The following is an 11,099-nucleotide window of genomic DNA, read 5'->3' on the forward strand; positions in this document are numbered from 1 at the left end:
CAGGGCTTTTGTTTGTTGGGAGTTTTTTTATAACTGTTTCTATCTCATTTGTTGTAATCGGTCTGTTTAGGTTTCCTGATTCTTCCAGATTGATTTTTTTGAAAGATTATATTTTTCAAGGAATTTGTCCATTTTACGTAGGTTGTCTAATTTTTTGGCATATGGTTCTTCAAAGTATTTTCTTACAGTCCTTTGTATTTCTGCTGTGTCAGTTGTTACCTTCTCCACTCTCATTTCTAACTTTATTTATTTGAGTCCTCTCTCTTTTTTTCTTGGTGAGTCTGGCTAAGGGTTCATTGATCTTGTTTACCTTTTCAAAGAACCAGGTCTTGGTTTCATTGGTCCTCTGTATTGTTTTTTTTTTTTTTTTTAACCTCTATGTCATTTATTTCTGCTCTGATCTTTATTATTTTCTTTCTTCTACTTCCTCTGGGCTTTACTTGCTGTTCTTTTTCTGGGTCTTTAGGTTGCAGGGTTAAGTTGTTTATTTGAGTTTTTTCTAGCTTCTTAAGGTATGCCTGTAACTTCCCTCTCAGGACTGCTTTTGCTGTGTCCCATAGATTTTGAGTTGTTGTATGCACATTTTCATTTGTTTTAAGGAAATTTTTTATTTCTTTTTTGATCTCATTGTTGACCCATTTTTTATTTAATAACTTGCTGTTTAGTTTCCAAATATTTGAGTGTTTTTCAGTTTTTCTATTGTAGTTGATTTCTAGTTTCATGCCATTGTGGTCAGAGAAGATGCTTGATATGATTTCAATCTTCTTAAATTTTTTGAGACTCATTTTATGCCCTAATATATGGTCTATCCTAGAGAATGTACCATGAGCACTTGAAAAGAATGTATATTCTACTGCTTTAGGGTGAAAGGTTCCAATGATATTTATTAAATTCAGTTGATCTAATGTGTCCAGTAATTTTGCTGTTTCTTTGTCTTGAGGATCTATCCCAGGGGTAGTCAACCATTTTATACCTACCGCCCACTTTTGTATCTCTGTTAGTAGTAAAATTTTCTAACCGCCCACCGATTCCATAGTAATGTTGATTTATAAAGTAGGGAAGTAACTTTACTTTATAAAATTTATAAAGCAGAGTTACAGCAAGTTAAAGCATTTAATAATAATTACTTACCAAGTACTTTATGTCGGATTTTCGCTGTTTGGCAGAATAAATCTTTATAAAACAACTTACTATAGTTTAATCTATCATTTTATTTATACTTGGTTGCTCCACTACTGCCCACCATGAAAGCTGGAATGCCCACTAGTGGGCGGTAGTGACAAGGTTGACTACCACTGATCTATCCAGTGATATTAGTAGGGTATTGAAATCTCCTACTATTATAGTATTGCTGTTGATCTTGCCCTTTATATCCATCAAAGTCTGCTTTATATATTTAGGTGCTCCTATATTAGGTGCATAGATATTTATAATGGTTATCTCTTCCTGTTGGATTGTTCCCTTTATCATTATGTAGTGACCTTCTTTATCCCTCTTTTACTATAGTCTTTGTTTTAAAGTCTATTTTGTCTGATATAAGTATTGCTACCCCAGCTTTTTCTTTTTCATTTCCATTTGCATGAAATATTTTTTTCTATTCTTTTATTTTCAGTCTATATGTATCTTTTGTTTTGAGGTGGGTCTCTTGTAGACAGCATATGTACAGGTCCTGTTTTCTTATTCATTCAGATACCCTATGTCTTTTGATTTGAGCATTTAATGCATTTACATTTAAGGTTATTATTGATATGTAGTTGTTTATTACCATTTTTAAAATCTGCATTCCTCTTTTACTAGATTTCCCCCCCTTTTGTTTTGTCTACAGCAAGCCCCTTAATATTTCTTGCAGCATTGGTTTGGTTGTGATGAATTCCTTGGGTTTTTTTAATTTTTGTTTGTTTTTTTTGTCTGGGAAGCATTTTATTTCTCTTTCAATCTTAAATGATAGCCTTGCTGGATAAAGAAATCTTGGTTGTAGGTTCTTGTTCTGCATAACTTTGAATATTTCTTGCCATTCCCTTCTGGCCTCAAGTGTTTCTGTTGATAAGTCGGATGTCATCCTTATGTAGGTTCCTTTGTAGGTGATTGTTTTTCTCTTGGAGCTTTTAGTATTTTTTCTTTATCTCTTAACTTTGGTATTTTGATTATGATGTGTCTTTGTGTGGGTCTCTTGTGTCCTTTTTTTTTTTGTATTTTTCTGAAGCTGGAAACGGGGAGAGACCCGCATGTGCCCGACCGGGATCCACCCGCCTCTGCCCACCAGGGGGCGATGCTCTGCCCCTCCGGGGGTCACTCTGCTGCGACCAGAGCCACTCTAGCGCCTGGGGCAGAGGCCAAGGAGCCATCCCCAGCGCCCAGGCCATCTTTGCTCCAATGGAGCCTTGGCTGCGGGAGGGGAAGAGGGAGACAGAGAGGAAGGAGGGGGCAGGGTGGAGAAGCAAATGGGCGCTTCTCCTGTGTGCCCTGGCTGGGAATTGAACCCGGGTCCCCTGCACGCCAGGCCGACGCTCTACCACTGAGCCAACCGGCCAGGGCCTGTCCTTTTTAAATGGGATTATCTCTGCTTCTTGAACCTGTGTGACTCTTTCCTGCATCAATTTAGGGAAATATTCAGCTATAATTTCTTCAATCAGGTTCTCTATCCCTTGTTCTTTCTCTTCTCCTTCAAGAACCGCTATTATGTGGATATTGTTTCTCTTCATGTTGTCACAGAGTTCTCTTAGAATTTCCTCAGATTTTGCTGTTCTGCTTCCGTGCTTTTGCTTATCTTGTCCTTTAGGTTGCTGATTTGATCCTCTCCTTCATCCAGCCTGCTTTTAATTCCTTCTAGTGTAGTCTTCATTTCTGATAATGTGTTTGTCATTTCTGTCTGGTTCGTTTTTATGATTTTCATGTCCTTTTTGATGATTGTTATCTCTTAGTTTAGGTGTTCATTATGTCCATCTATTGTTGCTCTAAGATCTTTGAGCATCCTAACAATCATTATTTTAAACTCTGCATCTGGTAATTTGGTTATTTCTATCTCACTCAGTTCTTTTTCTGGGCATTTCTCTTGTTGATTTATTTGGATTGCATTTCTTTGTCTTCCCATTTTGTCTGTGTACACACTCTTCGGGTGTGTTGTTTGTGTAGCTAGCTGAGTCTAGGGTTGGTATTGTCTGCCTCCAATTTTCAGTTGTGTTGTTTCTAGGTCTTCTTAGGTTGGCATTAGCTGTTTGTAATCTGCTGTGGACTGCTATCTGCTATCACTATTCTTTTTGTTATTTGTGTCAGTGTTTTCTATGTCTTAGCAGGGTCAGGTGTGAGGAGCCCTTCCTTAAGCTACCACTCTAGCAAAGTTTGTTATTTCCTGAACCAATGCTCTTCGTATCTGGCTGCTGGATGTGCTTGCCCTGGACCTCCCTGGCCAGAGCCTGGTGCAGATCATTGGGGATCACTGCCTATGACTGGCTCTTATCAACCTTTTTGGAGCTACAGGCGATCCAGATCTTGTGGCTGCCTCTGCTGGGCCCAGATGCCATTATAAATATCAGCTGCACTCCTAGGCTAGCTTTTATCTACTCTTGGCCTGGGGGAAGTTTCTTTGAAAGCTCAAGTTCCACTGAGATCTGTTTTCTGCTGCCTCTTATTGCTGGCTACTTTTTGGGCTCAGTACTGTAATTCAGAGATTAGGTACGGTATTGGATGTGGCTTGTCCCTTAGCCTCAGATGTTTTTCTATCCAGACTTTTTACTTATTTTATTTTATTTTGTTTTGTTTTTCTTCTTTTTCAGCACTCAGAAGGGTGTGGGCTCAGGGGTCCAGTCAGTGTGGCCTCTGTGTTTGAAAAGTGTGGTCTGTTCCTCGGCTCCCCACCCCTGCCTCCACTGCTGGCACCTTGGGCATTTGGGCTCAGGCGCTGCTGTTGCCAGCCTGCCGTGGCAGCTTCTGCTGCTCCTTGTGGGCCCTCATGTGCCCGCTCAGACCTCCCCTGAGGTTGCCCGGGTCCCAGCCACCGCCAAGGGCAGGCTCATGCCGCTGGCTGGATTGCATGTTAGCTCCAATCTCCACAGTGGCCCACTGTGGCTTCCACTACCACGGGTGGCCAGTGCACGCCCATTTGGACAACTTTCACTGTTGCCTGGGCCTCAGCTGCTGCCAGGAGCAGGCCCACACCACAGGCGTGATTGTGCATGAGCTGGGACCTCAGCAACAGCTGCCCTGGCCTCTACCTCAGTGGGTGGGCCTGCACACAGCCACTCGGACCACCTCTGCTGTCCCCCTGGCTCATGCCCCCAGCTGGCCTGCATGTTTGCTTGACCTCTGCAGTGGCTGCTGCGGCTTTAGCCTTTGCCAGTGGTCCTGCGCGCTCGCCCTGACCGCCCTGGCTCCTGCAGCTGTGCCTCGCTACCACCGGCCTACCCACCCCCAACAAGCACTCAGCAGCGTAGAGGGGCTGTGTAGCTCAGATACCAGAACTACTTGTGTCCCTAACGTGCTGCCTGCGTCCAAGCGCCTCTTTGTTCTGACTGGAGCAGGAGAGCCTCCAGTGGGCGGGGTAATTTCTTCCCTTTGCTGGTGTTGCTGCTCCGAGGAAAAATGTTGTTCACTGTAGGTTTGGGGCATGATTCAGCCCAGGGGTTAGGGTGTCTACCCCTCCAAGTGTCTCCCCCTGTGCCTCCCGAGACCACATTCTCCCCTGGCAACTCCAGTCCTCCCAGCACTCCCCACTCTCGGAGCCCCGGCCAGGTGGCTGTGAGCGAGGCTCTCTGTACAGTCCCTCTAATACAGAGCCTGGGTCTGAGAGTTCTGTCTTTTCTTCTCAAACAGTATCGAGGATCTTTTCTCAGCCAAATACAGTCCATTCGCCTCTTCTAGGCTCCAGGGCTCTAGGCTGGGACTCCAGTTCTAGGGCTGAGGACCCACAACCCCCAACTCGCTAGGCACTCCTCCCCACCGTGAGAGTCCTTCCAGGCCTACATTTGCTCCCAGGAGTGGGGCAGCCCTTTCCACATCTCTGCCTTTCCTACCAGTCTCAGTGTGGATTCTTTGGTGGTCCTTGGCTGTAGAATCTTAGTTTAGTCCAAAGTTGGTCTTTCAAGATGACTATTCTCAAAATTAAGTTGTAATCCATTTTGGTTCTGGGATGTGGGAGTTGGAATGTCCACCTACTTCGTGGCTATCTTGTCTCCTTGTCTATGTTTAAAGTTATAAAAAAAATTCCAAGGCTGTGTCAAAATTTGTACCTGAAGCAATGCTCACAAGTTATGGTAAATCTCTGTGTCAGGTTAGTGTGCTGGTTTCATCTCACCTGGATAGTTTAGGAATAAAGGAATAATGATACTCAGCACATCAGTGTCAGAGTTGGAGGCTGCCAGGCATCACAGTTTAATACCCACCCCTGATCTGTGACTAACAAGTGATTTGGTATAACTGATACCCATAAAACCTGGCCCAATGTTAGAATGTCTAGTATGTTCTCACTACCTTAAGAGTTAGTCAGATGTGACATCTATTAGCAAATGTTTATGTTTTTACAATATCTGTAATAAGCATCATTTTAGAACTTTCAAGTTGAACCAGCAAAATGAATCTTCTTTATACACATTGAGTGGGCAGTTAGAAACTTAATACAGGAGGTTGAAAGACCAGGTAAAGTGACATTATGAGAGTAACATATGAATATTGTACCCTACCAGGAAGATCTTGCTCCTTTGCACACAATTGAGATACCTTTTAAATAATAGCAGACCACATTGATATTTCTTATTAATTCTCTAGCTACAGTGGTACCTTGACACATGAGCACTTTAAATCACAAGCAATTTGGGAGACGAGCAGTCACTTGTGGGATTTTTTGCTTTAAGTCACAAGTGGATATCTCAATCACGAGTGTTGGTCAAATAAGTTTGTAAAATTTGTATTTTTTTAGTTTCCTCACTTTTATTGTTAAAAATGGTGCTGAGAAGCCACGTGTTTTCTTGCCCTCAGAGCAGGGCAATTGATTGCAAATTGTGGATTACCTTCCTGCTTGGGAAGGGCCACTGTTATGCTATTGTTGGCTAGAGAAGAGGTTTTGGCACCAGAAAAGTTTTAAAAATGAGGGAAGAAGAAGGAGGAAGAGAAGAAGCCATGGTTGCAGAGTGGGAGCAGAGAGGATGCAGAATGCTGGAGGAGGAACCAAGATGGCAGGCAAAGAGAGAGAAGCCAAGATGGCAGGGTGCTGAGAGAAGCCAGTTTGTGCAGACAGGAGAGGGTAGAAGGTGCGCATATGGGGAACCAGAGATGACTGAGACTGGTGGGGCTTTGATTCTAGGAAAAACTGGAGAAGATTCTCCTGGTTGTGAAACCAGAGGATGTGTTGGTGGCTTTGGGAGCCCTGAGTGTATTTGCTCTTTGTCTGATATGAGTCTTGAATAAAGAAATGGCCCACCATTTTTTGCCTCCACTGATTCTTTACTGTCTGCCTGAATCTAACGGGAACCTGCATGTATGTGGCCACGACGGCCACGAGTACTGGTCATACAACTGGCATAGTCTGTGGCAGGATTCGGATCACATTGGATTCAGATCAGTATGGAGCCACCACCACCCTTGAGGGGTGGGGAAGACAACTGGTTGTTGTTATGGTTCCCCATTGTCCTTCTGGGGACCAAAGTCTGGCTGATTTTTATAGCCCTGCGAGAGGAAACAGAGCTCTGTGCGAGAGGCTGCCAGAGGCCTGCAAACCAAGGAGTGGAAGGAGTTGGAATGGCCATGGGGGAAAGAGATGCAGATCCTGTAACTGGAGCAAGCGCTGGAGGAGGAGGCCGACTGGGTTTGCGAGTTGCACCTGGAAATGGAGCAGTCTCTGGAGAAGGAATCACAGGTTCATGAGTTGCAGTTTGCCCTGGAAGTTGTGGAGAGCCGGCAGCTGCAGGAGCCCAGGCTGGAGCTGTGCCAGTGGAGTGGCTCTGAGTCAGCAGAAACAGGCGTTTCCAGCTCCTCTTCTGAGGATGAGGCGACTGGGGCTGAAGTTGCCGTCTGAAGACCCCAGAAGGTAAAAGCCCAGCAGCAAAGAGTACCTACTGAGACCCTGGTAGGTTTGCTATGATTATGGGACATAGGGGTGGATGGCAGCATGCTCTCTGGAGCAGAGGTGGAAATGTTGGCCACCACTGCCACGTGCTCCCCCTTGGGGCAGCATCTTAAGAGCTGCCAGGATGGCAGGGATGAAAGGGGAGGCCTGAGGCCCCGTGTGCATGGACTGACTCTTGGACTGGGACCAGAGGGGGCACCAGCTCCCTTGTGGATGGACATGTGGCTTTTGAACAATATGAGGGACCTTGATGGAGGGGGTAGCAGGTCTGTTTGAAATTGTATGACTTATGCTGTTGCTGTAATTTGTTTGTGCAATGTGCCTAATTCCTTGCACAGGAATGCCTATGGTGTGAATTGCAAAGTGAGCAAAAGGGGTGGAATGTTGTGCAAATGAGTTTGTAAAATTTGTGTTTTTTTGAGTTTGCTCACTTTTATTGTTAAAAATGGTGCTGGGCAGCTGTCTGTGAAACTGCTAATTAACCTTCCTGCTTGAGAAGGGCTGTTGTTATGGTAATGTTTCCTCCCCCCTCCGCCTGTATCTTTGCCTGACCTTGAAGGTAAATACACTTCATAAACCAGTTTATTTCTTTACATTCTCTCTTATTATGTATATATATGTATTTGTTATTTATAAAGTACATTTTCTTATTTAAAAGCATATAAAAAATTTGTGTGGTTTTTTGGGGGGCTGGAACAGATTAATTGTATTCCCATTAATTTAAAGGGGGAAATTTGATTTGACACACGAGCAAATTGAGTCACAAGCTCAGTCATGAAACAAATTAAATTCGTGTGTCAAGGTACCATTGAATTACTAATTTTTCTTTTTAGATGGACCTACAAATCGTGTGCTGTGACTCACTTTGAATGCTATTTTCCATTATTCTAAAACTGTAAGAACAAGTTGAATCTTCCTGTGGTTATATACTCAGTACACACTTTCAGTTTTTGAACACATGAGGCTCTTTGAAGAGGGCTGACTCCCTTCAGGAACTGGTTGGTGGCTTGTGAGCATCAGATATCACATTGGCAACTGTCCTGGAAGGCCCAACTTTCCCACAGGAAGTAGGCATGTTTGGACAAGAATCTCTATTCCATATAATGTTAAAAACAAGCAAACAAAAAACCCTCAAAGATTGGTTAGACTCAGAGCATGTGGGTATGCTTTATTTACCTAAAGGTTATACAGCTTTAAGCAGACCTTTGAAATTTGGTTTTAAACATTTCTTTCTCATTGTTACATTCTTTCTGTTAAGAGTTTATCTGGTAACTTTTAGAACTATTCACATGATTATAAATCCCACATTAGGTGCATATTTCATATCATAGGTATGCCCAGACTAATATACCAGTTATCCCTTCAGAGGAGAGGGTACCAAGCTTAATGTAAGTTTAATTTTCTCTAATTTAGTCTCTTTGTTTATCTAGTTATGTTTTGAGGAAATGTTGAAAGCTTTGCCAATATGGGAAAATAGAATGATTATTCTTCAAGGGATTTGGTGATGTGAAGGGTCTGTATTGATCCACCCCTGATGAGATAGTATTGATTATAAGGTGACTTCATAGTACTCAGTAGAAGGCAACCATGTTTAAAGAAAGATGTTCTGCCTCTTAGATGACTCATTCATATTTGATACTCAGCAACACTATTCTCTCTCAGAAAAGAATGAAAAAATAAAGCATTTCAAATTGTTTGAAGAAACATCTGAGATATAATTTTCTTTTCTCAGTTTATACTTAATTTGGGCATTAAATTAAGCATAAAAACTAAAAAATTGTCTACGGCCATACCACCCTGAACGCGCCCGATCTCGTCTGATCTCGGAAGCTAAGCAGGGTCGGGCCTGGTTAGTACTTGGATGGGAAAAACTAAAAAATTATGTTTTGTTTTGATCTAACTGTTCAGTTCCCTGTTACCAATGTGATAATTTGTTTAACTGTTGAAGAAATATTGTTTTTATTTCAAAACATACAAATTGATATAATGTAACATACCTACATGTGAGGATAAGTACTAGAAAAGAGGTAAAGAATATAGTGTGAGAAAACTAAGGTTGTGTGATTAGGGGAAGAGGCTTGAATTAGAATATCAGTGAATAAATTCCTTTAACTGAAGACTGAAATGGTAGCTGGTGTTTAAATTCCAGGAGGCCTAAGCAAAACTGGTAAAATACACCCTTCTTAGATCAATAAAACAATACTTATTCAGTGCTTTATTAAAGTAAATTCTTTAATTACTGTATAAACAAAATGTGGTCTATACGATGAAATTTTATTTGACAACAAAAAGGAATGAGGCACAGCATGGATGGACCTTGAAAACATTATGCAAAGTGGGAAAAGCCATTCACAAAAGTCCACATATTGTATGACTCTAATGATAGGAAATGTTCAGAACAGGCAAATGCATAGAGAGAGAGTGCTTGCCAGGGGCGATGGGAAGAGGTGATGGTGATTGACTGCTAGTGGGTGCAAGGTTTCTTTGGGGTGATGAGAGTGTTCCCATATTGATTGTGCTGATGGTGCAGATGATATACTAACAAACATTGAATTGTATACTTTAAATGGGAGAATTTTATGGTATGTGAATGATCTCAATAAAGATGTTTAAATTGCCTCCTAATAAGAGCCTTTTGAGTATCAGGTGTGTAACTTAGGCTGTCCGGTTTAATCCCCGTCAGATACTTGCAAATCAAGTTTATTTTCCTCATCTTACCAGTGAGAAAATCTGGGTTCTAAGTTACCTGTGTGTACTAATTCGATGAATGACAGGCACAATTAGGCTAGCATAAGCCTATATGTTTTCTAAATATGAACTTCTCCATTTCCAAAGTGAATTACCCACCAGTGTAACCATTTGTTCTGCTGTTATCAGTTGTGAGTTAATTTACCTATGTGGGTAGAGCTGCTGGTTTATGGACTAGGTGGAGCCCTGAGCAGGCTGGAGATAAGCTGAAGGCACCAAGTCCTCCTGAGTAAGGAGCTGAGGAGAGGAGTTGTAGAATTAACACGTAGTATCACAAATATTCAATCCAATAGCCAATTCAATTTACTTTGTTTTCTCCAGTGGCAATTCAGAAAAAAAGAGAAAAGAGAGGGAGTTTGAAGACAAGAATCAGTTAAAAATTATTGTTTTTATTTTTATTGTACATCCCCAACAGAACTTGGATCCCAATATTTTTGAAATATAGATTGTGAAATGGATAAACTAGAATTTAAAGCTAAGTTTTTCTGTATATAGACCACGAATTCACCTTTGAAGAAAGGCTAGGCATTTGTTTTGGGAAAAGCATTTTAATGGGCTCTTTGATTCTAGAAAAGTAAAGCACAGAATCTCTTCTGAATTAGAGAGTTGAACTTCTTCATAATAACGTAGAAACCTTGTCCTCATTGGGGTGGGGTGACATCTCTGCATATTATATTTATTTTCAGAAAAAACATAATTCTTCCTGGGGAGCTTGGAGGGCTTGTAGCCCAATCTCTGAGTTGAGGATTCATGTTTAGGGGTTGTCTCATCTGGGAGAGTTGAGCAAGAGCCAGCCTACAACATGGCTATTGAAAGTGGAGAGTGAGGAGAGGGAAGCCCCTTAAAAGTCTTGGATAGGGGCTGAGCCCATAAACTCTAAAGATAGTCAAGGATAACAGGAACACGAAACAGTGTTTCTTCCTTCTAGTATATTCCTTTTCCCCCTCTTGCATCTGCCTTTATTTAAGTGTTGCTAAATACTGTAGCCCGATCTTAGCTGAGTTATGAAGGAGTAAAGGACTGTCCTGTGAGCACTTTGGGGAGTGCAGCCCCTTGGGAGAGCCTGCTACCAGACGGACAGGTGGACTTCAGAAGAGTGAAGCAGTAATTTGGAGCAGGACTGGCAGTAGATGCGGCTTCTGGCAACAGGGATGTATGTTTGTGGACCATGTTAGTATTCCTTAGAGGTTCACAGAAACTGGTGAAAGAGACCCTGATAGGAAATAGACATCTTGATGACAAGAGGAATGGGTTTGAAGCCTGGAATGTCTAAGTTACGTTGTAAGGAAATGTA

The 11,099-nt window shown here is 42.1% G+C and overlaps 1 long non-coding RNA gene across 1 annotated transcript in view; it reads left to right on the forward strand.

Annotated features, from left to right (window-relative positions):
* The first annotated feature begins 6,801 nt into the window (after positions 1-6,801).
* LOC136384223 (uncharacterized) overlaps positions 6,802-11,099 on the forward strand; it is a 38,177-nt gene continuing 33,879 nt past the window's right edge. The window contains exon 1 of the long non-coding RNA XR_010747544.1: positions 6,802-7,057. This is a non-coding gene — a long non-coding RNA (uncharacterized lncRNA). The remainder of the gene's footprint in view (positions 7,058-11,099) is intronic.

Source organism: Saccopteryx leptura, chromosome 12 (genome assembly GCF_036850995.1).
Source record: "Saccopteryx leptura isolate mSacLep1 chromosome 12, mSacLep1_pri_phased_curated, whole genome shotgun sequence".
Lineage (NCBI taxonomy): Eukaryota > Metazoa > Chordata > Mammalia > Chiroptera > Emballonuridae > Saccopteryx > Saccopteryx leptura.